At 42.7% G+C, this 24,602-nt stretch overlaps 1 protein-coding gene across 3 annotated transcripts in view; it reads left to right on the forward strand.

Moving 5' to 3' along the window:
- The window catches only part of ANKRD6 (ankyrin repeat domain 6), a 241,361-nt gene that overhangs the window by 49,857 nt on the left and 166,902 nt on the right, over window positions 1–24,602 (forward strand). Inside the window, exon 1 of one of the 3 annotated variants that reach the window (XM_088472018.1) lies at window positions 6,737–6,890. The exons of 1 other annotated variant lie outside the window; for it this stretch is intronic. The gene's annotated coding sequence lies outside the window, so the exon portion shown is untranslated. Of the gene's footprint in view, window positions 1–6,736; window positions 6,891–7,080; window positions 7,153–24,602 lie in introns of those variants that run through there. One more of the 3 variants, XM_088472022.1, reaches the window with a different exon arrangement.

Consider the following 24,602-nt stretch of genomic DNA (forward strand, 5'->3'; position numbering starts at 1 on the left):
AGGGGAAGTGCAAGCAGGGAGGGCTGGACCTATTGGGGACACAGGGATGGTTAGACATGACAGAGGGGGTTGCACAGGGCAGGAAAGGCTGGAACTTAATGGGGGGAACAGGCAGGTAAGGCTGGACATGGGGGGGCACAGGGCTGGAAAGGCTGGACCGGGGGTGGGCAGAGAAGGCTGGCTGTACCATGTGGGAGGCACAGAGCAGGGAAGGCTAGCCTCGGGGGTGCCTAACCCTAACCCCCTCCTTCCCCTAACCTAACCCTCCTGGGTGTCCCCCCCGGGAGCCCTTAACCTAACCCTCCCCCCCGCGGCTGCCCGCGCCCACTGCCCGGCTTACCTTTGTTTGGTATGCCGGGCATCAAGCTCCCGGCGTAGGGGTAATGATAGGCGTCGGGATTTCGACCACAATCATTAGACCCCTGCCGGGATTAGACAGTCGGGATCCGACCATCGGCTTCCTGACTGCATCCCGATTCGGTTGTATGTCAATTATCATTCATATATTTCAACCTTTAATATTTTTGCATCTGCATATATTTTGGTCTTTTATTTATTAAGGCAGATTATCTGATAATTGGCATAGTGAATTATAATTATAATTTAATTCAGTTAGCTATATGACTCAGAGTTCCTCAATACTTCTTAATATATTTTAGGATCTTATGTATTCCTCTATGTCACATACACTCATTCCCTGTAATATATAGAGTTTTGCTGTGACTAATCCAGCTAAATGCCATAATGAGATATACGTGGTAACATTGTTGCTAAATGTCCACTGTATTAGTAATTGGATAGCTCAGAGACATTCGCTTGTCTCTTTATAAAGTACAATAAGTTTGTACACTGTCACCCCACTATTTCACATAGTAGTTGCATTACACTGACATGGGGGTTAAAATCAGAGCACACACAGCAGGCGTGCCGACGTGCATTTCGCTGTCTTAGGCTTTTTCAATGCAAGCCGAATGCCTCTACTTCTCCGAACTATATTCATACTGAAGGGCCAATCTAGTTCCGTCTTTCAGTCACGTGATCATCTGGGCCAATAGAAGGTCCTCTTTCTCTCCTGGTCAGAGCGCTATGTGTCCTCCAATGGATTGTATGATCTCATGACCTGGGATAGAGGGTGTGTTCGTTTGGACCAATCGCATTGCAGTCTTATTCATACTGATTGTATCTGGCATATTAAATAGCGGTGAATGTAACTTATATCAGTTCAATTTAGATCATTAATTCAATCTTGATACATAGTTTATGTGGATTCGGAGAACATATTTGAGGATGTATATTATATTTGTGCTGTTCATATCGCAGACTTTTTGACTATTATTTGCTCATCATAATATGAATTATCCTAATAAAGCGACAAGGGATTTTTAATATCTCTTATAAATTAAATAATAAAAGATGTGATGGTGCGTGTTATGTTCATAGTTAAAAAATGTATGATAATAGCTAAAATTCTAATTACCATTGTAAGTGTACAGTGTATATATATATATATATATATATATATATACATATATATACACACACGTTGGTGAAAGTGAGGTCAGACAACCTTCATGTTCATGTGTGACGAAGATTTTTACAAAAAAGAAATATAACTATTGTTCTCATTGAGGCCATTAGGATGTAGACTATCCCTAAGGAAAATCATTTTTGTTTCCACTTTCAAGAGTGCTACACCAAGGTCTTCCCCCCGGATTCCCATTTGTATGTGTCTCATGCCAAAGGCCTTTAGAGTATTGGGATTGCTGTTATGATGTTTGTGGAAATGTCTGCCAATTGATGTAAGAGGTTTAAATTTCACCAGATCTTTGCTGGCAATTCGTATTGTTCCAGCATGTTCAAGTATTCTTGTTTTTAGGGGACTTGATGTTTTTCCCACATAACTCTTACCACAGGGACATTCTAGATGATATATTGTACCTACTGTGATACAAGTTATGTAGTTTTGAATTGTCAATTTTTTATTGTACTTATGATAATACCACTGTTTCGTTATCATGTATCTACACGCCTTGCAGTGTCCACATCCATGTGAGCCTTTCTTACCGAATATTGGTTTCTTGTTTGAGGTTAGATGACTATGAACTATTCTGTTTCTGATATTGCTTGATCTCCTCCAGCTAGTTTGTACTTGTGGAGTTAGGATAGCAACGAGATCTGTATCTGTCTGAAGAATCGGGCAATGCTTCTGTAGGATATTAGTTATTTCTCTCCAATGAACATTAAAAGTTCCAATAAATCTAATTGTTTCTTGACTCTCTTCTTTCACTTTTTGATTTTAATAATGAGTCTCTTGAATATTTAGCTGTCTCTCTTACAGATTTCTTGATTAACTTTTTACTGTACCCCCGGTCCTTGAGTCTCTCACTTAATTGTTCTTGTTTTGAATGATTATAGGGTAGAGCAGTTTCTTTTGGTACGTAAAAGTTCACTGTTTGGGATTGCTCGAATTGTGGTGGGTAAATGAGAAATAGCTGAGTGTAATATGCTATTTGTAGCTGTACTCTTTCTGAACATGTCAATTTGTATTTAGGTTTATTTCTTCTTGGCTCATGACGTGAGTTAATTTGAGATTAAGGTAATTTCTGTTCAGGACTTTTGTCTCCTTCCCATTGTATCAGCATGTTATTGATGTAACGTAGGCACATTAGTATATTTTCTGTGTATTTCTCATGACATTCATTAAATACAATCTCCAGCTCCCACCACTCCAGGTAGAGGTTGGCATATGTGGGAGCACAAGCTGTCCTTATTGCCGTCCAAATTTTCCAAATCACATGACACTAACCACTCGCCAGGGTTCACACTTAGATCTTGAAGTTTGTTGAGTACATCCATTGTATCTCTCACATATGAAGGTAAAGTGAGTTCATGTTTACATAGGTGTTGGTATACAAACACACTGGCCTTTTCTGACAGATTATCCATTCCTGATACTATTGGTCTCCCAGGAGGTACCTTGTCATTCTTATGTATATTTGGGGGAAAATACAATGTAGCTGTTTTTGGTTTATCAATTTTCAGAAAGTCAAAATCAATTTTATTGATAACTCCATCCTTAAAAGCTGTAGTGATTAGGCTAATATATTGTTTGAGAAGTTTTGGGTCGGATTAAATATAAATTGTTTATAACAACTGTTATCACTCAATTGTTTATTGAGTTCCTCAGTATACATATCCCTGGGCCACAGAACTGTGTTGTCCCCCTTGTCAGAGGGCTTGACCACTACATCCTGCCATTTGGAGATCTGTTCTAACGCTATTCTTTCACCTCTCGTGATGTTATCTGCATATGGTTTTCTATGCTTGAGCAGTTTGTCAAGATCATTTGAGACTATGGGGCAAATTTACTAAGGGTCGAGTTTGTGTGAGTTTGCGCATGCGCCAGACGCGACGAGCGAAGGATTTTCCTTCGCTCGTTGTGTCTGATCAAAGGGAGCGTGCTGTCGATGTTGATTGACAGCACGCCCCCTTTGGTGGGCGTGCCGGGGGCGTGCCTCCCTGACGGGGGCGTTCCCAAGGGAACACCTACCGTCAGAAGCCGGCCCACTGACATCACTAGTGATGTCAGTGGGAGTGATTTTGGCTCTGATAGAGCCAAAATCACTTCGGGCCTTGCGGTTGAAAAACTCAACCGCAGGCTCCGGCTCGCCGTGGCGATGGTCGCGATGGTCAAGACCATCGCGGCCATCAAACTGCACGCTCGTATAGGCTGTGGGTGGTGACCCACAGCTATACGAGCGTCCAGGAGGACGCTCCATAATTATGGAGGGCGGCCCTCATTCAGAGCGTGCGCTCTGCTCAGAGCGTATGGCTCTGAATGAGGGCCACTGCTCCTTCTCTCCCTGCTTATACAGGCATAGAGGCACACAGACACAGAATCTGCCCTCCCATAGTGTTCCTCTGACCCCCCTGCCAAACTGTGCCACTGACCCACCTACCAAACTGTGCTGCTTAACCCCCCTACCCATGTGTGTCTCTGACCCCTCCTATATCCTATAGTGTTCCTCTGACCCCTCTTACCAAACTGTGCCGCTAGGGGGGTATCCACTACCAGATCTGAAAACGACTGCACGATTACGACATTGTAATTGTGCAGTTGTTTGTCAGTTGTTTGATGACCCTGCACTGAACGAGCAGACGTTCAGTGCAGGGTCATCAATCATCTGGAAACATGCTGAACCTGACAATATCATCAGGTTGACCAGCATGTTGGAGAGATCATAGATGTCTAAAAGACCAGCGGGCACGCGCATCGCTGGTCGTTTTAGACACTTTTGCAAACGATTTGCAAATGATTGAACGATCAAACGATCGTTATCGTTCAAACGTTCCACTTAGTCGTGTAGTGGATACCCCCTTAACTCTCCTTCCCATGTGTGCTCTAGAACCCACCTACTCATGTGTACCTCTGACTTAAACCTACCCACGCGTGCTCTGGTTGCTGCTGCTGCTGCCTGTGGTTGAGGAAGAGGGAGAGGCTGGAAGCTGTCCTCTGCAGTGCGGCTGACAGGTCAGGTGAGGCTTCTATGAGGGTCTGGGGACAACTATTGTGTGTTTTATTTATTTCTTTGCTGTGGGGACAAATGTATTTTATTTTTTTTACTGTGGGGGAAATATATCATCCGACGATATGGGGATTTAGTGGTGTCAGCGCATGTCATGTGCCCTGATACCGCTTCTCCCTCATGTATTAATGTGGGATTGGGTGGTAAATGACATCTACAAGATAGCGCGCCAATGTGCCAGCCAATGTATGAAATGTCAGTGGCACTGACCGTTCCAACAGCTGCAGCTATCGATTTCGACTACCATCACAGAAGGGACACTGTCCCTGGCTGTGGCGGCTACTGGGCTCTGGGCAGCACGTGAGATCTTGCGATGTTTGCGAGATTCCGCACATGACCATGGGAGCCGGCCGGGAAGGGAGACACAGCGCATTAGCACTCGGCTGATGCACTGTGGGCTCTGGCAGGGATTGCCGGAGGGGGTAGTTTTCACTCCAGCAGATGAGATGTTATTACATCTCGTCACTACTGCTTCCTGCTTTGCCTCTGTAAAGAAGGGAAGCAGGAAGAGTTATAGTGGCACGATGTGTTTGTTTTCCTATTAAGGTCAGTGTTACATACATACCAAACCCCTCTGTATTATATGGCAATCACATTGCTCTCTAGATTATATGCCATCATCAGAGGTGTCACGGGGGCAGGTGACACCCAGTGCGCCAATTAGACCTGCGTGTACCTAAGACCCACCCGCCCAAAAAGGGGTGTGGCCTCACGGAACGCTCACGGTTTTATCACTCTAAAGACGAGCCCAGCCGGAGATGCCGGTCTGTCCCCAGAAACTGCCGGCTACTCCTCACTGATTAGGAGCTGAGCATAGCACAATAACATCACAGTGGAGCTCCCGGCTCCAGGTCAATGAGGAGGAGCCAGCATTTTGGTATCACACCCCCTGAGGGTGACATTCGGTGTGGTCCGCACTCAACTAGCGATGACACTGGGGTAGTGTCTAAATCCTCTTCACAGAGAGGATCCTGACGTCATCAGCCAGTGTCCAGCATCATTCCCTACCATCCAAGTGGGCATAGAGGGGGAATATAACCTTGTGGCGAGTGTAGCGAGCCACGGAGCATGCACCTTTCTTCTTTAAGTGGGGACAACTTACTTCTTTAGCTGGCCTGAATGGGCATGAACTGCACTTCCACCTTCATGTCACTTCCAGGTCCCAAGCAGGAAGGGGAAATAAGCTCTACCATGACACTGGCCATCACTGATGTTCTGCATATTATTTATTTATTTTATTTATTTATTACCAGTTATTTATATAGCGCACACATATATTCTGCAGCGCTTTACAGAGAATATTTGGCCATTCACATCAGTTCCTGCCCTAGTGTAGCTTACAGTCTATATTCCCTTAACACATACACACTAGGGTTAATTTTTGTGGGAGCCAATTAGCCTGACAGTATATTTTTGGCGTGTGGGAGGAAACCGGAGTACCCGGAGGAAACCCACGCAAGCACAGGGAGAATATACAAACTCCACACAGGTAGGGCCGTGGTGAGTATCGAACCCACAACCTTTGTGCTGTGAGGCAGTCATTACACTGTCTGTCACTGACCCTATCTGTATTATATGGCAGTCACTGTAATGTTCTTTGTATTATCTGGTGTTAGTCATATTGATGCTCTCTGTAATATATGGCAGACACTGATACTCTCTGTATTATTATATATATGTTGACTGTGAAGTTTACTGTATTGTAAGGTCACTGTGGTAAAATGCTCTATGTATTGTATGGCGGCCACTGTAATGTTCTCTGCATTATATGGCGGTCACAATGCTGTATGTTGACTTTATTGTCTACGATCTACTGGGGGGGGGGGGGGGGGCAAGCTGACTGTCTACCCTGCGTGACAGAAAGCCCTTGTTGTTTCCTACTTACTATTTCACTTAAATAACATAGCACCGATACCTAGATCATGGATAACAGTCATTCCCGCATGGTTATATATCCGCATGATCTTATACACACTCTTTCTTGTGCAGCGTACTACTACATGTTCCAGCATCATGGCTCACAGATTACTACAGTAGCTTTCAGCAAGAACCGTCATTCACAGTGTCGTCCAGAAGATGTCGCTACACTACAGGCAGAAAGTACAGAAGTGCCCTGTGATGAGAAAGCAGTACCTGCAGGTAAAGCACAGGCTGCTGTGCTATAGAATACAAGAGCCAGCTCCCCATGCCAGACCCGTGTTGGAGTAGTGCTGCGTGTATACTTCAAGGAAGGTGGTGAGGCCCCGCATGCCAGGATCCCATGCTTTCCTGATTGTAGTAGCATCAGTCTGATTCCTGTGTCAGGTAACGTTCAGCTTTCTATATGTGCCGTGTTTTATCGGGAGGAAGGGAAGGTGTGGGGAGGCCAGCGGTGCTGCCAGAACTCCCAGCCATGCCTCTTACCTGCACTGCCAGCATGTATTGCATACCCCCTGCTGAGGCACACTGCTACTGCCACCTCCGGAGCTACCAGTACCCCCTGGCTGAGCCGGTCTGCAGCATGAGGGCACCAGTCTCTGGATGTAATATGTTGTCGGAGGCTTGGGAGAAGGCAGGCATCCAACAGGTAGCAATGTGATTATATGACGGAAACATCAATAGTATAGAGCTAAATCCTTATTTTACCATAAAGGATTGTTCATCTAGTGTCATTAATTAGTATGAATAGGTGTCTACAGCTCTTACCCCATACACTGCTTTGTTGTCACATGTCAGTGATAGCACTATGAGGAGTCCAGGATCCTTAGATTATATAATGACTCTTACATTTGTATTTGTTTTTAATTTATGCGTAATATAGTGATATTAAAGGGCTATAAAGATCACAATGGATAGAAATCAGTTTTCCTCCATTATTGTGAGATTTCAACGCAGACACAAAGCCTCCTGTTGCTTGTGTGGGTGTGAGCCTTATTGTAAATAATTCATAGACCCTGGCTCAGCTACTGTACTCTGAGCTCTGATTACTGCCTGCAGAGTAAATAATATTATATACTATGAAGCTATATTGCAATAGATATTGATATGAGATTTTTGCTATACTGATAAGAGTATCATGATGGCATTTACGTTTTCTTTGCCTTCATTTCAAATATGGTTCCTGAATTTATGTAGATAATCATGATAAGGCTAGTGATGGATTATGAAAGCCACACCGTGGGACTCCTTATTGCCATGCAGTTGTGTGTTCCATGACAAAAGTACTAAGTGCATTGCACCTGGCATCCAATGCCACATCATGTATTCATTGCCATGTTATTGCCAAAGGATGATTGAGATTGCTAAAGGTGCGTACACACTAGACGATGTGCTCTCGATGCGATATCGTGAGCCATTTCCCTTGAACTCTCCCCGACACTCCAGGACATGATATAGTGTAAAAAAGTGCCCAATCTGACCAACGATTTATCGTGCATCTTTAACAATTTCCAGTGTGCTGCGTACGAGATTGGAAGGTGTTGCCTACTGTAGGCAAGATCTGAAGATGCGATGTACGACCCGCGGGTACACGCATCAGCATCGTGATCGTGAGTGGACAATCACAATTTGGACATATTTTACACAATTTGTCATTTTGATGTGCTGAAATCGGGCGAATCTTGCAAAATATCGTCTAGTGTGTACGCACCTTAACAATCCTGTTGTACATGATGTGTCTGTCCTTTCATAATCATATGGCTCCAATTTCTCCTTTGTAAACTGTGTAAACGGATATTCAAAAGATTTCTTTGAAAACACTTGATCATAGCACCTTAGTAAAAAAAAATGTGTATATCATTCACATATGTTGTGGAACTACCTAGTTGTGAGAGTGTTGACACCTTATATTGTAACACTTATGCCTGCAATGCAGCGACCTGAGGCTGAACTCACCTGTGTGACGACCTCTCCCCTGCATGCCTGGAGAGAATAGCTAGTGCAGAGGCTGGCCTACTGTATGGTTATATGACAATTACTTCATAGTTCATTTAATCCTGTAAACAAATCCCAGTGTTGAGCTAGAGAAGATCACTGCACTCAAGGAAAAACGCTGTTACCGGCTAATATAACATTAGGCCACTTGTCATAAACTATAAAACTATTTGGTAGATAATTCTCAAATATCAGTTATAATAATTTGCTTACAACTGTTGTTTCTTAGGTAGATATAAACCTAATATATATTATTATTATTTGTAATTTTTTAAGATGAACTGTATTATTTTCCTCTTACATTTTTCTTGGATTGTAAAATAAGCAGAATAGTGTACTCAGAAATGAAATCTTAGGTGTTTTATTTCATATTGCTAAAGTTGTAGGTCTCTCACATTACTGACCAGGATACATAAATAAACTGCCTCATTATAAGCAAATTACAGCAGTGTATATTTTTAAGTTTGGACACCTTTCATCTTAAAATAAAGTACAAATGTATGTTCATTTGTTCATTGTGCACTGAATATAGCATAGTAATATGTTATCATGCTGACTTCAAGGCCTTCATGGTGAGACCACAGGATCGATGCTTATCAGTATTTATGCCTATTTGTTATTTAACAAAATAATATTTTCTATTGACTTCTAATGCACATTTTCTTATATTCTATTTTTTTTGAAGGAGGTAGTATGTTCAGTTGACCTCTGTAGTTTGCAGTGGTGGTCCTCACAAAGCCATAGCAAACATGATTTAAAGAACCTCAACCACAACCAGATATACATCTGTACTCACTGGAAGTGATTTGGGGACCCATGTCTGGGTGCCTACGATTTGGGAGACAGTTACTTGTGCCCTGGTGTTTTAAGTCACATATTTTCATTTGCTGCTGAAGGATGGGAGCAAATAGTAGTGTTGTGTCTTTAGAACTTCACGAGTCTCGGCTGTGGGGTCACCACTCTGTTAGTTGATAAGATCCAGCTGCTTGGATCAAGAATAAAGATTATTGCCAGCATACACTTGGAAATGTTACTCGGGTCAGTAGATGACCACAAACACAGGCCAATTGTGGTCATCTTGGTCCACTGTAGTTATATGTCAGGTTTCCAACTGGCTTATAATGATCCTGTCAATTAAGATTGCATTTATTATTTTATTGAACATCAAACTAATTTTGGGGGAAGCGCTGACAACAACTGTCTTTTTATGTTTTATATCTGGTACTTTATAATGTCATTTGAAAGCTGCTACTTGTGGCACAGTGGCAGCACCAGCTTCAAATACCCAGCAGCCTACTAGAAGCCAGCAATTGCACATCACATCATGAGTGGCAGAAAGAAAAATGACCTATCAGGCAAAGCCATTTGAATGGCATCTTGTGTGCAACCAATGGACTTTAGATGGAATAGGAGGGATTGGATGTAATGTAAGTAACTACATTGGCACATTTCTTACTGGTTCATTATTTGTCATTGCTACTGATTTCATATTTGCTTTACTCTTAGTATATTATTATATATTAAGTGGACCCTTTTCTTGAGGCAACATTACAACTGGAATCACACCTGCTGTTGGCAATTCCACCCATGATCATACTGGTGGCATTACTAATGGGCATAGTAGAGGTATATTACTGCTGTCAGGCATAATAGTAACATTGCTAGTGGTGTGTGTTCTGGTATCATGGGCAGTTGTAAGTCAGCAATCATTCCAGTATCGAGCAGAGGAAGTTGTCCTCTCTAGCTTCTTTTTATGCAGGTTCTTAGAACTCAGACATGAACCCAAATAGAACTTTGTTAATTTATCCATTTAAATGTTACTATATGATGTCCCAACACAGCCTTAGATCTGATAATTAATACATTTTTTTTTACAACGAAGACTGCAAGGAATCCAAAGGACCTCAGAAAATGAGCCCCTTTCCAAATTATGAGATTGACACAACTAATATATTATATATCACATAGATCCTTTTTTTTCCACGATCACAAAGGTTCACAAAGTGTACCCCCAGCACTGCTCTAATTTACCGACATTTTTGTGAACCCCGTAAAATGTATATATCTTTATGGCTGTGTCCTAAAGTAAAAATGAAGTACTTAAAATTATTATACGGGTTCTCCAGTCCTCCTTGAGGCATGTCCCTGGTTACTTGCTATCTAATCTTCTCCTGTTCTTTTCTCCTGAGGTGCTTCTTAGTGCACATAAGAAAATAGCTCAGTGATGTTTGGCTCTGGAAACTCCTACGCTCAATGATTGGCTGGTAAATGTAATTTCTACCCTCTCATACAGATGTTGGGTTCTCATAAACAGCATCATATTGGCTACCCGGCTCTCACGTGTTTTGGAGAGCCAATAAGATAAATCCAAACTAAACTGAACTTGCGATAATTTGGATATAAGAACCGAATAAAACCGAACCCGCACATCTCTAGGGAAAAGTAGCAAAATAGAAAAAGATTACACAATCTAGGTTATAAACAGGAACAATATTGCTATGTTTAATCTGCGACTTTATACCAATTCCTTTGCTACAAAAATACAGTGTACTAATCCTAAATACATAATACACTAACAGCAAAATAATATGCAAAATTGAGAAAAATGATGCAGTCTGTGTAAAAAAGGCAAAAAAAAGACAGGTCTCATACGAGTGACTTACGTCATACATCGTTATGCTTTACAGTACTTGCAACATTATACTAATTCCTTTGCGCCAAAGCAAATCCTAATGCCTAGTACACTAACGCCCGTATTCAATTAGAGGTGAAATTCCGCCTCTAATGCACGGTTTTTGCCAGTTTTCCGAAGTATCGCCCTAATCAATTCCAGGACGTTTTTGCCTGGGCAAAAACTCCATAGGACAGTGGTTCCCAAACTGTGCGCCGTGGCACCCTGGGGTGCCTCGGGACACTTGCAGGGGTGCCTCAGGTTGGTGGTCCAGCACCAAGTCAAATTATTTATGATCGATGTAATGTAAATATTTGGACAAACAGAAGCGTAAACCTGTCTACCACCACATAACTGACCCCAAGGATGAAAGGTAAACACAATTTACTTCACTTTACTAGATTTTTTTCTGAATTTCTGATTAACAAAATATTGGCTTAGGTGCTGTGAGAACAATGCTGATACTCTAGGGCGCCGGGATTCAAAAAAGTTTGGGAACCACTGCCATAGGCAAAAACGGCAAAAAAGTTTCTCCACCCAAAGGCAGGAGAAAAGATGTTCAAAATACCTATTTTTGAGTAAAAATGTGGGGACTTTGGGCCTGATTCAGCAAGCAATGCAAGTGAGAGAACGCACGGTGCGAGCCAATGTTTGTGATCTGTGTATGTATCGCATTGCGCGCGTGCGAGCGGGTTCTGAGTACGGTAAGGGCTCTCTCAGAGTAAGCACTGAGCCTGCAGAGACCCTCAATGTTGATTGACAGGAAGTGCCATTTGTGGGTGGTGATAGGGGGGTACTCGGCCGAACGCCGATACAGGGGCGTGCATAAATTAATCTCAGCGGCACCATATGCAGCCGGGCGCCTCTCTGCGTGCAGGAATCTCTCAAGTCCTGCGGCAGGGTCAGGTCTACCCTTAGCTTACACGCAGCTTCGATGGCACTCGATGTTCCCGATGTTTACGCTGTTAATCACAGAATAGGTGGGCGGCTTTATTTTTTCCTGGATGTCTGCTTCTTGTGCTGCGGTCTCCGTGCGTATGCATTGATTAGCATATTCTCGCAGCGGCTGGGTGCGTGCGTCTGCTAGCGTGCGTTCCTTGCTGAATCAGGCCCTTGGGTCAGAACCCTTTGGGCATCCCCATAACTAATTAGGCAAAAAAAAAAAAGTATCTTAATACCCCCTAAAAAAGACATGTAATTTTTTTGGGTGAAAATGTAAAAGTGTTTGAAAATGGGTTTTTAGGTATTGGGTCGGGTATTTTGGGGTGCTGTATGGATGGGACAGGTGTTTTTAGGATTGCAGGGGGCTGCAGCAGATGTTTTTTATAAAGTTAAAATGCACTTTATTAACTCCAAAATATACTAGTACCCATTTAAATGTACCCCCAATTTAACAACAGCAATTCTTTTTCACCAAAGAAATTGCTTTATATAATTTTTTCACACTAATGCAAAAGTGTTGCAACTGATTCCAAATGCAAATGTCACACCTGGAATCAACTCCAGACCTTTTACCTGCTTAATTGATAATGAAATAACGAGGGAATAGCCCACACCCAGTGGCGTAACTATAAATTTTGCTCCCCCATGCCAAAAAAGTTTCAGGCGCCCCCCCACCCACCCAAAGATCAAACACACCCAAAGACTACGTTTAAAGTGTGTGGTTACATGATACAGCAACATGCCTTACACATTATGACACACTAAGTAATGCCACTTATAACACAGTGTGCCACACCGGAATGCCCCTTACAACACATTATGCCACACCAGAGTGCCCCTTACAACACATTATGCCACACAGCAATGCCCCTTACACATCCCACACAATAATGCCACATATAACACATAATGACATACAGTAAAGCGCTTATAACAAATTTATGCCATGCTGTAATGCCCCTATTTCACATTATGCCACACTGTAATGCCACATACAACACATTATGCCACACAGTAATGCCCCTTACACATTATGCCACACAGTAATGCCCCTAATAGCACATTGTGCACACAGTAATGCCAAATACACATTATGCCAAACAGTAATGCCCATTACATCCCACCCTGACAGATCTACTTCACCAACCCTTCTTTCTGCTCCTGCCAGTCCGTCACCTCAGCTCAAGACAGGTTGCACAGTTTTTATGTCCGTGTAGAACCAGATTATTGGGAACATTGGGCCTGATTCAGAGCCGGACGCAAGTGGCTGCTCGTTCGCTCCGAGCGATGTTTGCCCAACTGCGCATGCGTACGGATCATAATACGCATGCGCGAACCAGTCAGTGCGGCCGAAAATCGTTTGTTCGCTAAATTGCGAATGCCTGCTATTTTGAGTGACAGAATGAGGCGTTTGTGGGTGGTAACAGGGGAAGGTGCTTGAAAATGGGGAGTGGAGATCCGAACGCAGGCGTGCTTAAAGGTCAAAACGGGCGTTTTATGGGTGTGCATAATTAATACAGCAGCGTCATTGACCACGTCACTGGGTTATTTTATAGCCAGAACTGCTCGCAAAATTGTGGTAGCAAAAACCAACCCCAAGAATAGCGAGCAGTTCATACCCTGGTCGATGTACTCGATTAATCTAATAAATAGCGGACATGACGTAGGATGCGAGCGGCCAGGGGGCGTAGTTTCCCAAAAAACGACCGCAAGTTTTGTACGCTCATTCAGACCTAGAGGCGTGAACAGACCGCAAACAGCGAACGGTTCATTTGAATAGCCACCCCTATTTTCTTGACGAGCGAGCGCAAATAGCGTCCGGCTCTGAATCAGGCCCATAGTTTATAACCTGTAAACTGTGTATCAAATTAGTGCCCCTTATACAGTGCCCCCTGTAGTTGTGCCCCAAAATGCAATGCCCCCTATACTAGTGCCCCTTATGCAATGCCCCCTGTAGTAGTGCCCCTTATGCAATTCTCCCTGTAGTAGTGCCCCTTTTGCAATGTCCCCTGTAGTAGTGCCCATTATGCAATGTCCCCTGTAGTAGTGCCCATTATGCAATGCCCCCTGTAGTAGTGCCCCTTATGCAGTGTCCCCTGTAGTAGTGCCCATTATGCAATGTCCCCTGTAGTAGTGCCCCTTATGCAATGCCCCCTGTAGTAGTGCCCCTTATGCAATGCCCCCTGTAGTACCCATTATGCAGGGCCCCCTGTAGTAGTGCCCATTATGCAGGGCCCCCTGTAGTAGTGCCCATTAAAGTAGTGCCCCCTGTAGTAGTGCCCATTATGCAGGGCCCCCTGTAGTGCCCCTTCTAGTAGTTAGCCCCCTGTAGTGCCCCTTCTAGTAGTTAGCCGCCTGTAGTTAGGCCCCTGTAGTTAGCCCCCTGTAGTTAGCCCCCTGTAGTTAGCCGCCTGTAGTTAGCCGCCTGTAGTTAGCCCCCTGTAGTTAGCCGCCTGTAGTTAGCCCCCTGTAGTTGCTCCCCCCCTCCGCGCGCACACAAACAAACACACACACACAAAAGAAGAAAACACAAACACTTACCTTTATCCCCGCTCCAGTGCTGCTGCCGTCCATACCCCGGCGTCCGCTCCTCGGCACTATGGGAGTGACGTCATTACGTCACTCCCATAGTGCTCTGCAGGACCCGGAAGACGGAGCTCACTCTTGAGCTCCGTCCCCGGCGTCCGCTCCTCGGCACTATGGGAGTGACGTCATTACGTCACTCCCATAGTGCTCTGCGGGATCCAGAACACGGAGCTCACTCCTGAGCTCCGTCCCCGGCGTCTGCTCCTCGGCACTATGGGAGTGAAGTCATTACGTCACTCCCATAGTGCCCTGCGGGACCCGGAAGACGGAAGGAGCTCTGTCCTCCGGCTGCCGCCGGGGGTTTGAATAGGAGCCGAGCGCCCGCTGGTAACACACTCAGCGGGTGCCCAGCAGATGGAGGGTGCAAGGGGTGCGACCGCACCCCCTGCACCCTCCGTAGTTACTACTACTGCCCCCAAGCTACCCAGCGCCTCCAAGCCACCGCGGGGGCTGCGGGGGCAGTAGTTACACCACTGCCCACACCTGTCCATGAAATAGCTTTTGAGTTGATAGTCCCATTACTTTTGGCCCCTTAAAAAGTGGGAGGCACATATAGAAACCATTGTAATTCCTACACCGTTCACCTGATTTGGATGTAATTACCCTCAATTTAAATCTGAAAGTCTGCAGTTAAAGCACATCTTGTTTGTTTCATTTCAAAGCCATTTTAGCCAAAACTCCGAATCTTATGCACAGTTTGCGCCCTATACTGAGCCGAGTCTGACTCTAAAACAGGCCCCATGAGTGGATCATAATGTATTCTGTAATATCTTCAGTATTCCCTTTTAGAAACAATACTTTTGTTGTACAGTATGTTCCAATTTCCAGTCCTGCTGTTTTTCTTCTATAACAAGTGCAATTTTCTCTGAGGAAGCTTTGCTTCTGAGCAAACAGATGTGTTTGTATAGTGCAGAAAAACTTAATGTAGAAAATGTGTCGTACTGTTTTTTATTTAACTAACCACCCCAGGAAGTACTTTGTGACGTGTTATTTCAGTACATTATGTATGGGAACTAATGTCTGTGCTCAGGTTGAGATTTTCTTTTTGTATTATTTATTAAAGGTTAATTAATAGAAAAACATTTGCACCTGCTATTCTCCCATAATGTACATGGCTTATACATGTAGCTAATTTAATTTGGGGGATAGGGAAGCAGCAAAGTCTTTAAAACGGAGACATAGTAGTGACATAGATGTAACATATGCAGTTTAAATAACATAGGGGGGAATTGAATTAGCCACGATAACTTGTCAAGCGTTAAGTTATTGTACCCATCGTGCGATAATTTTGGTTATTGTGTCTATGTGTGCTCCCATTTTTCGCGCAATCCAATTGCAAAAGTCAAAGTTTTCATGAAAAAAAACAGCTTATTGCAACTAATTGAATCCCCCCTAAAGCTGTTAAATAACCATTTTTAAATTTAATTAATAGTATATCCTGGGCAAGAGTTTAATTACAATGTACATAGGGCCTGATTCAGACCCGCTCGCAAGCGCTATGTGCTCGCGAGCGGGTCGATGTTTGGTCACTGCGAGTGCATATGCACGAGACCCGGCTAGTGGGTGCTCCGTCGCTCCGGGTCTCGCACCAAAAAGGGGCGGCTGTCGATGTCGATCGACAGCTTGCCCCGTTTTGGAGGCGGGCAGGGGGGGTGGCCGGCCAAATGGAGGCATTCCCAACGGAACGCCTGCCGTTTGGGGGCGGCCCCACTGACATCACGAGTGATGTCTGTGGTGAGCTTCCAGCTACATTAAGAGCCAGAAGCTCACTGGGGCTTGCGGGAACGAGACCCTACCGCAAGGGTCTCGTCGCAAGCCCCGATGGTCGCGATGGTCGAGACCATTGCGACCATCACCTGACCGCATGCAATAGCTGTGGGTGGTCACCCACAGCTATGCGAGCCGCCAGGAGGCCACACACAAGAAAAAAACACCCTGATTCAGAGCGAGTCTCTGAATTAGGCCCATAGTTTATTGTGCTGAATGGTTTACCAATACTTAAGTGGGGAATCTGAAGTATTTGAGACAGGTCTCATAATAATTTAGCTTTGAACAGCTTCAAATGTCTAATTTAAGTGCAAGCAACATTTGTTGACGTACTTTGTGTTCACTACAATTAATTCTGTTCCATTTCATTCTTCAGAAGATCTATTATAAAACTGTGTCCCTCACTTTCTGTTGCACGTCTTGACAGAATTGAATTATTTAAATTACCTGAGTGGGCTGAAGATCGTGTGACACTCATCAGTCAAAGTCAATGGGCTGAAAACTGACAGATGCCCTACAGTTTAATGATGCTAGTTTCTCCAGTACTGGCTCATACGGGGAATATAGAAGGAACAGTGTGGCCGTAACATGCTATATACACATAATGTAACAACTCTTGGGCTGATTCACGCTAAATCGATTTTCACGCAATCTGCCGATGTTTGCAGATCTGCACATGCGTAGGAGCCAAACTGCACACATGCCGATCTGGTCCTGCGATGTTACTTGCTTTTCCCCAAAAGCTGCAGTTTTATTGACATTATACTGACATCGGGGGTGGCGAAGGGCAGCGTTCCAGAAAACGGGGTGATAGCCACCTTTTTCCGGACGTGCCGCAGCTTTTGGCTGTGTCCAGCATGATTTCACGGAACATCCTGTGCATCCTGATATAGGATACCACCTTTTTTTATGCATATGTATCAACAGACAATAAAATTATTTATTAACATTTAATTATGTTATGTCAGCATATTCCATTGCACTTTTCAATTGGGAAGGCAAATTAACATAAATACTTGTCTGCAGGAGAATCCAACTGGACTAATTTAAGTAATTTTAAAAAGATACAATATGAAGTTTGTATATTTAATCATATATACGAGATATATATAAAACTTATTTTAGGAGATGTTAGATTACATTGTTTGGCCACCAATACTGGAAGGTAGAATGAAGGAACAACTGGTAGCTAGATATTTCGTACAATTCATACAAACAAAACATAATCTTTCTAAGTTGCACTATATAATATCTGTCATATGCCACAACCTAGTGTGGTGTGGTGGATATAGGGCCAATATGCTTCTAAAATTGGAGGCAATGTGGATTCACAGTTTGAAAACAATGTCAAAAGCATTCCTGAATGAATGTCTTTGGCTTATTACTTCCTTTAATGGACAACTAACCTAGGTTTTTATCTTAGTAAGAAGATATTGTGTAAGCGCTCTGAGGTATTTTTGTTTTAAATGTTACTAATATCTACTGTGTGCTATTGTTGATCCTAAAAGTGTTAATCATCACTCGATTTTTGTATATAGTCCTGGTGTTATCCACCTAGATGTTTCTGTGGGATGGGCTTAGAAATAAATGTCCAAATTGTAACAACAGTCCAAATTTTATATATCAGTGTGCAAAAACTGTAGGCTGGATGTTCATCTGTGTATGATAGTCTATTAATGAACAGTCACTAGTCTCGGTGTGCCAAACCGCAGTATTTAATCTTATATCCATTTAGTACCAAATGTTGATAAACCGTCACTCCACCTCAAAATCACAACAAAGAAACCAAGTATCAGGTGCTAGAAGACACTATATAGCAGTGTTGTAGGTAAGATGTATCGATTTACCCAGGTGTTGCCTTCCACTGCTGGTCCTCCAAACAGCCTTTTTTCTGTGGTTGGTGTGTGTGGGTGTAGGGGGCGGTCACTATAGTCCGACTAGACCAATGTAACTAACGTTTGACACAGAGGTATAAAACTAATTTTATTTCCTTATCACATGCCATTTATTTCTAAGAACACCCATCCCACAGAAACATCTAGGTGGATAACACAGGACTATATACAAAAATCGAGTGATCATTAACACTTTTAGGATCAACAATAGCACACAGTAGATATTAGTGACATTTAAAACAAAATACCTCAGATGTACAATCGTGGTAGGTTGGGGATACCTAACGTGTGATAAGCTGCTAGAGGTTGATTGATATCCCTTTAGAGCGTGTACCAACTATTAGAATTTTGGTAGGTTTTTATCTGTTAGGAGTTGCTTTGTTCAGTCTACAGTAGTTCTGTATTGCTGTTTATTTTTAAATATTGTTGTCTTTTTTAAAATACTAGGTTTGGTAGATGTTTCTGGTTGTTCACCAGCTTATTATTTCTACAGTCAGGTGCATAAATATTGGGACATTGACCGAATTTTCATATTTTGGCCTCTATTCACCACCACAATGGCTTTGAAATGAAACAAACAAGATGTGCTTTAACTGCAGACTTTCAGATTTAAATTGAGGGTAATTACATTCAAAACAGGTGAACGGTGTAGGAATTACAACGGTTTCTATATGTGCCTCTCATGTTTTAAGGGGCCAAAAGTAATGGGACTATCAACTCAAAAGCTATTTCATGGACAGGAGTGTGCTATTCTCTCGTTATTTCATTATCAATTAAGCAGGTAACAGGTCTGGAATTGATTCTAGGTGTGACATTTGCATTTGGAATCAGTTGCTGTCGACTCTCAATATGAGATCCAAAGATCTGTCACTATCGGTGAAGCCAGTCATCATTAGGCTGAAAAATCAAAACAAACCCATCAGGGAGATAGCAAAAACATTAGGTGTGGCCAAATCAACTGTTGGGGACATTCTTAAAAAGAAAGAACGCATCGGAGAGCTCAGCAACACCAAAAGACCACGGAAAACAACTGTGGTGGATGACAGAAGAATTATTTCCCTGGTGAAGAAAAACCCCTTCACAACAGTTGTCCAAATCAAGAACACTCTCCGGGAGGTCGGTGTATATGTGTCAAAGTCAACAATCAAGAGAAGACTTCACAAGAGTGAATATAGAGGGTTCACCACAAGATTTAAACCATTGGTGAGCCACAAAAACAGGAAGACCAGATTAGAGTTTGCCAAAAAACATCTAAAAAAGCCATTACAGTTCTGGAACAACATCCTATGGATAGATGAGACAAAGATCAACTTGTACCAGAGTGATGGGAAGAGAAGAGTATGGAGAAGGAAAGGAACTGCTCATGATCCAAAACATACCACCTCATCAGTGAAGCATGGTGGTGGTAGTGTCATGGCGTGGGCATGTATGGCTGCCAGTGGAACTGGTTTCCTTGTATTTATTGATGATGTGACTGCTGACAAAAGCAGCAGAATGAATTCTGAAGTGTTTCGGGCAATATTATATGCTCATATTCAGTCAAATGCTTCAGAACTATTAGACGGCGCTTCACAGTGCCGATGGACAATGACCCGAAGCATACTGCAAAAGCAACCAAAGAGTTTTTAAGGCTCAAAAGTGGAATGTTATGCAATGGCCAAGTCAATCACCTGACTTGAATCCAATTGAGCATGCATTTCACTTGATGAAGACAAAACTGAAGGGAAAATACCCCAAGAACAAGCAGGAACTGAAGACATTTGCAGTAGAGGCCTAGCAGAGCATCACCAGGGATGAAACCCAGCGTCTGGTGATGTCTACGCGTTCAAGACTTCAGGCTGCATTTGCCTGCAAAGGATTTGCAGCAAAGTATTAAAAAGTGAAAGTTAGATTTAGGATTGTTTAGTTTGTCCCATTACTTTTGGCCCCTTAAAAAGTGGGAGACACATATAGAAACCGTTGTAATTCCTACACCGTTCACCTGATTTGGATGTAATTACCCTCAAATTAAATCTGAAAGTCTACAGTTAAAGCACATCTTGTTTGTTTCATTTCAACGCCATTGTGGTGGTGAATAGAGGCCAAAATATGAAAATTCTGTCAATGTCCCAATATTTATGTACCTGACTGTATATTTTTGCAATAACATTTCCTTAATAACTGCCTTTGGCCTGTCAAGTACTTATTGACTGTTAATACGGTACATTGAAATGTGAGCCAACATATAGAGCTCATCATTACTGTTGTTTATGTAAGGCTGGGTACACACCTAAACGACCGGCAATCGTGCCAATGTTCAGGGTGATTGCCTTTACCCTGGACATCGCATGATTGCCGGTACACAGTGCACAATTTAATGAACGACGGAACAATTACTTGTTCCGTCCTTCATTAATATGTATGGCACCGCATGCGATATCGTGTGATTGACTGTGCAGCACAGCAAATCACACGATAACGCATGCGACCAGCGGGAGCACGCAATTGTGCATACTCACTAGGCGATATACCCGATTTGTCGTGCCGATACGCCAAATCATGCTGATATCGTCCTGGTGTGTATACACGATAACTGACAGCCTAAACTGTGATGTTTTCATAAAGTAGGTAGTTTGTCTGGTTATGTTTGATCTTTATTTAGAGATAGTCTTCCTAATTTTGCCTAAAATTGAGGGTATATTTATTAAAGTGCGGGTTTTTAGAAGTTGAGTTGTTGTCCATAGAAACCAATCAGATTTTAGCTATTATCTTCAAGAAGGTGGTAGATAAATGATAAGTAGAATCTGATTGGTTGTTATGGGCAACAACTCCACTTCTAAAAACCTGCACTTAGTAAATATACCCCTAGGTGTTACGTAGACATTACATGATTCTAGTCGTCCACTGGCTGACAATATGTGTCGTTGTCAAATGGCTCGTGCATAAATACACCTATTTATTAAGTGCCATTTCAGATTTGCATAAGAATGGAAGGACATGTACCTACACTGGAATCCTAATAAAGGTTTTTAATAAGTGCATAGTTATTTTTCAAAATGTACAAATGAACGTCAGTTCAGTTAGAAGTTTTTTTCCTATTTCAGGTAAGTTCGTTAGTAATTTCTGGACCATATCTGGTATCCAAAATGCAGCATACACTATAGTTTGCCCTATGTTTTTATTTTTGGTCAACACTGAAACACATATTTATGGGGTGGAAGATTCTCTGAAGTAGCATCTTTCTATCAGAATGCTTGACTTGCTCACTACTGAAGGCAACGCCTTTTGATAATAGAAATGGCCTTTGATTTTAAAATCTGGAAACACATCTACAACATCCAGAAGCCATCTAAGGACATGAGTGGAATGACTTCCAAAGCAAGATTTTCTTCTTTCATAGTTGAATATTAATGGAAGAAAACATTTGAAGAATATCCTTGATTTTCCACTGCAAGGACCACTGTATAATCATTTTAGGAGCAATTTTTAGGTCTTTATTTTATGACTAAAATGCGTGCCGTGAGTCACATTTTGTGTCACAGCTCCTATGTGACAGCCAAATGTAAATATGCCACCTGCCTGTTGACTGTCATTTTCCACCCTAATCACATGAACTGAGCCCAAACTGTTACTGCTGCTGACAGCCATCTGACCAGTCAGCCGGGAGGGATTGGTTTATGCACTAGCAATGAGTTGCTATGTATACACATGTATAATTAGTTGCCGTTATATTTAAGGGTTGGGTATGTGATCTCTGCGCACAGAATGCAGGGGTGTGAATGGAGATGAAGCCTGAGACGTAAAAGGAAAGGATTGGGCGAGGGCTTTGTAAGTGAGTGTAAGAAGCTTGAATTGGGTTCTGAAGGGGAAGGGGAGCCATTGTAGGGCTTGTAGGAGAGGGGATGCAGATGTAGAACGTTTGGAGAGCAAAATGAACCGAGCAGCAGAATTGAGGACAGATTGGAGTGGCGAGAGATGGGAATCAGGGAGGCCAGATAGAAGGAGGTTACAGTAGTCCAATCTGGAGATGACCGGAGAGTGGATGAGGATCTTAGTAGCATCCTGGGTGAGAAAGTGTCTGTTCCTGGAAATATTTTTGAGATGGAAATAGCAGGACTGACAGAGGTACCGAATGTGTGGTTTGAATGAGAGGGTGGAGTCAAGGATAACTCCAAGACAACGCACTTGAGGGCTAGTGGAGATGGTTGTACTGTCAGTAGATAATGAAATTGTGGGATGTGAGGTTATGCGAGAGGGTGGGAAGATGATCAGCTCATATATAGACATGTTAAGTTTAAGAAAGCGCTTGGCCATCGAGGAAGAGATAGCAGAGAGACAGTTGGAGATACGAGTGAGAAGAGAGGCGGAGAGGTCAGGGGAGGAGAGGTAGATCTGAATATCATCAGCATAGAGATGATATTGGAGGGTAGTGTCTGACTGGTGCATGGATGGCCCACAGGGGGAATGCAGTGATAGGGGCCCATACTTGGACATGTGGCCAAACACCACAGAGGCTTGGCTAACCATTAGAGAGTGCATGGTCTGAGCCCCTTTAAAAATATATTAGTAAATACTGCTAGTGCATGCTAGATAATGTACCAGATTAATAACAGCAATGCATTGTAGAAAATACACCATAGTCCTGGCAGTATAATGTAACATATGTATAATGTATAATTCAAGTGTACAGACTAGAACCTGATCCCTAGAGAAAGGGGTGGGCCCTCTGGCAGTGGGGCCAACTGGGGGTTTCCCCTGCACCCGTGTGGGCCAGTCTGACCCTGTTGAAGGCAAAAAAGAGCTGATGAGTTCACCTAAAGAAGATGTATAGAGGGAGAATAGGAGAGGTCCAAGAACAGAACCTTGGGGAACACCTACCTTTAGTGGAAGTGAGGGGAAAGATGAGTCATGAGCAGAGACAGAGTGAGTACGGGCAGGGAGGTAGGACAGCAGCCAGGAGAGGTCACTCTAATTATGATGACTCACACTAATTATGTTAAAACAAACAACCTAAGTTTTGGGGGGTTTTATGTTTAACTTTACTTCTGAAAAAAAGCCTGTTCAGGATGGATCAAATCCCTCCAGCCTTGAAGAGTTAACAGTATTTTGAGAGCTGTCCATTGTGTATTAGTAATCTGCACCTAGTAGGATTTTTAGAGTTAAGGAGCCCATACATCTAGCCTGTATTGGGGCAATTCCCAGGTTCTGCCGACCCCAGGGTTAAACAAATCCAACTTCTTGAACAATCTCAATTGCCCAGCTCCGACCCGAAAATGGTTGGAATCAGCGAGTCGGAGATTTTAACTTGTTGAATTTCCCAGATGAATCGCTGATATTCATTGTTCACTGATTAACATTTTAGATCAGCATCGGCAGAACGAGGAAACGGGCCCGCATTGCTGTCACTTTTCTGGTGAAATCTTTCATAATACATTATTTCAATGCTATAAACACCTCTACAAGCTCTAGAACATCTGCCTTGCAAGTCTGCTAAGGTGGGAGCTAGCAAAATAGAAAGGACCCTGGGGCCGACCACTGCCCTAGACAGGGGCAAGTAAGGATTCGTAAATAAATCTCAAATAAAAGACAGTGAAATCATAGATCAAAATGTCAGAATTTTTCATTTCAACTTTTTTTGTTGTTGTTGTTATTGCATAATGTGCTGGCAGGCTCTAGATTTCTTTTTCACGTACACTTGATAACAGCTTACATAATTGTTTTCTTTGTGCGATGACGTTATTTTGCATTATGTTTATGACTAATGTGTTGGGATCGTCTGCATGCTCTTTAGAGACTGGGTGAATAGTTGTATTCTCAGAGAGGCTGGAAGTACTCACAGACCCTGTGACTGAGTCTGATCCAGTGATCATGTGATAACTTTCTAAATACTTTCTCTTGTTTTCCTGCCTCACACAGCTTCTAACAATGTGCAGTGCAGCAGGAAGGCAAAGAGCTCTAGAAGGGTCATTGCTGCTTAGGTTTTGATTTTGCAGCATATATTTATTTATTTTATATCTATATATATATATATATATATATATATATATATATATATCCATATATAGTTCAAATGTTCCTGTACAGTGCCTTTTTTCAACCTGTTTCAGAAACAAAGAGGTTAAACCTGTGTGAGATATTTTTGTAAGAGCAAATCCAGATTTGCTTTCTGAAACCCAATCCTCTGCTCGCCTTGCAAAAAATAATGTTATTAAACAATTTTTCTTTTTTGATTGAAATCAGAGCTTAGCTGCCTGCGGGTGCATG

The sequence above is a fragment of the Taudactylus pleione genome, unplaced genomic scaffold (genome assembly GCF_031769625.1).
Source record: "Taudactylus pleione unplaced genomic scaffold, aTauple2 ptg000015l, whole genome shotgun sequence".
Taxonomy (NCBI): domain Eukaryota; kingdom Metazoa; phylum Chordata; class Amphibia; order Anura; family Myobatrachidae; genus Taudactylus; species Taudactylus pleione.